This window comes from Phascolarctos cinereus, unplaced genomic scaffold (genome assembly GCF_003287225.1).
Source record: "Phascolarctos cinereus isolate Bilbo 61053 unplaced genomic scaffold, phaCin_HiC Scaffold_4;HRSCAF=312, whole genome shotgun sequence".
NCBI classification, from domain to species: Eukaryota; Metazoa; Chordata; class Mammalia; order Diprotodontia; family Phascolarctidae; genus Phascolarctos; species Phascolarctos cinereus.
Genome location: NW_027555847.1, coordinates 361,136,241 through 361,138,662, shown reverse-complemented (window position 1 = coordinate 361,138,662; position 2,422 = coordinate 361,136,241). Strand labels below are relative to the sequence as shown.

The 2,422-nt window shown below is 44.3% G+C and overlaps 1 pseudogene; it reads right to left on the bottom strand.

The window, feature by feature from the left end:
* Nucleotides 1-232: 232 nt before the first annotated feature.
* On the bottom strand, nucleotides 233-973 carry LOC110213416 (cleavage and polyadenylation specificity factor subunit 4 pseudogene; annotated as a pseudogene).
* Between the last annotated feature and the right edge of the window lie 1,449 nt (nucleotides 974-2,422).

Below are 2,422 nucleotides of genomic sequence, written 5' to 3'. Positions count from 1 at the left end.
AGACATCAAATAGCATATTTCTTTTTAAAAAGAAAACAAAATGATCGGGAAACTAGCAAACCCAAACCCTCAAAAATGTTTTAGAAAAAAAAAAACCTTCAGCCAGCCTCTAACCTTAGTTTTGTCAACATTGGCATTAAACAATTAAATCAAAGGACGGCGGTAGGATAATTCTCCCCAGCAGAATAGCTATGGGGAAGAAAAAAGGCTCCTCAGGCGACTCCCGGGCGCACACACATTATTGTCCACTGAGAAAAGCCAAGTGTCCTTTGGTGCATCTGTTGGCATAATGTCCATTTCCGCCACACTTGTAACAGGTGACCTGTTCCAATGGCCGGGGTCCCCTGTTGCTCACGTTGCACTTTTGAGACTGCACGACCCCAGTGACCTGCGGGCTTCTCTGCTTTGCCTGAGGCTGTGTCTGTTGAGGCAGGGATGGCTGTTCTGTAGTCCCCATGGGCAATTCAAATCGAGGGTGCATGAATTTACAGGAAGGCCCTTCTGGACAGAATCCGACAAGATAATTCACACAAATGACTCTTCTGGTATGCCTGTGCCTGCAGAGGGGGCCATGTTTGCAGAAGCCTCGGTCATACCATGGGCAATCTTTGATCTTGGATTCCGGGTCAATGTGGAGAAAGAGACATTCTTTGTTACTGCACTCTCCGAATTTGGAGTAGAAGTAACACTCAGGCATCTTGGTCATATCATACTCGTGCAGGAATTCGCAGTGGTCTCCCTTCTTGCACAGTCCTCGAAGCCAGTGTTTGCACACAACAGTCTTCTCACCACTAATGTGACGGAACGGGCACATCGCCCCTTTTCCACAAGCACCTTTCAAAAAAAATTCACAGACGGCAGCCCCCGACTTATCCATGCCGGGAAAGGGCAGAGGCTGTGCCCCCAGCTGCTGCTCCACCGCGACCTCCAGATCGAACTTGATGTGGTCCACGCTCGCGATGAGCTCCTGCATCGTGGCGGCGGGCGCGTGCCCTCCCAGGACCCGGATCGTCTTTCTTCTTTCCCCTCTTCCTCCTCCTGCTCCTCCTCTTTCTCTACTACAGCCCGGGACCCCGACCCAGCCCGGCTCGGCGAGGTTCGGCCTACGCTCTCTCTCTATTTGGACTCCTCTTAGGCCGGAGGCCGGCGCGCCACCCGGCCCCACTCCAGCCACTCCTCCGGCCTCAGCCCACCCCGCCCCCGCGGGATGCCGGGAATAAACTAAGTGTCAGGCACTATGCAAAGTGCTAGGGATACAAAAGAGTCCCTGCCCTCAAGGAACCCACAATCTAACTAGTAAAGAAATATGTACAAACAAGCAACATATTGGATAAATTGAAAACAGCTAAGAGAGGGAAGTCACTAGAATTAAAAATTAAAAAGGACTGGGAAAGGCTTCTTATACCAGATGATATTTTAGCCAGGGAAGCTAGTATATGGAGTAGAGGAGAGAGAGCCTTCCAGACAGAGGGGATAACCAGAGAAAATGCCCTGAGCAAGAGAGGTGTGTCTTATTTGAGAAACAACCAGGAGGCCAATGTCACTGAATCAAACAGTACTTGGACCAATTCAATAAGATCCATGATATCTCAAAAGAGATATGCTTAACAATCCGTACCAGTTAAACTATTTGTGCAGATTAGGAGGGTAGAGTTAGGTGGCCAATCTATTAACCTCTGTTTGCCTCAGTTTTCTCCTATGTAAAATGGCACTTACTTCCCAAGGTTGGCATAAAAATAGAATGAGATAATATTTGTAAAACACTTTGAAACCTTTAACACACTATTAGCTATTATTGATATGTCAGTACATATAAATAGGGGAATTCTAGATCAACAATTAATTGAGCCCAGAAATGGACAGGAGGAAGAGAATAGGTTGGGTTGTCTTCAATGCTTTTAATGATCCAAAATCTTTTCCTGACTCAAGGAATCATCTTTTTAATTTTCCTTTTTCATAGATTTCATTGAAATCTGTTTTTATATCACCTAGATTCCCCTATATTCTAAACCCCTATCTCTCCCAAAGAGACATTCCTTATAAAAAAAAATTAAAGAGAAGAGAAAAAATGTTTTCTCTAAAAACTAATCAACACATCTAAAAAAATCTGACATTATATTCAATGTTCCATAACCATAGCCCCCTACCTCTGCAAAGGAACAGGGAGGAACCAGTGGTTTGTTCTTATATTGGGGAGGCAAACTAATTCCTTATTCCTCACAGTATTCATTCTCCAATTGATAAACGGACAAAAGATATTAATAGGTAGCTTTCAGGGGAAGAAATCCAAGCTATCAATAACCATATAAAGAAATGCTCTAATTAACAATTAGAGAAATTAAAAATAAAACAACTCTGAGATTCTACCTCACACCTATTAGATTAGCAAAGTTGACAAAACAGGAAAATGCTGGAGAGGCTA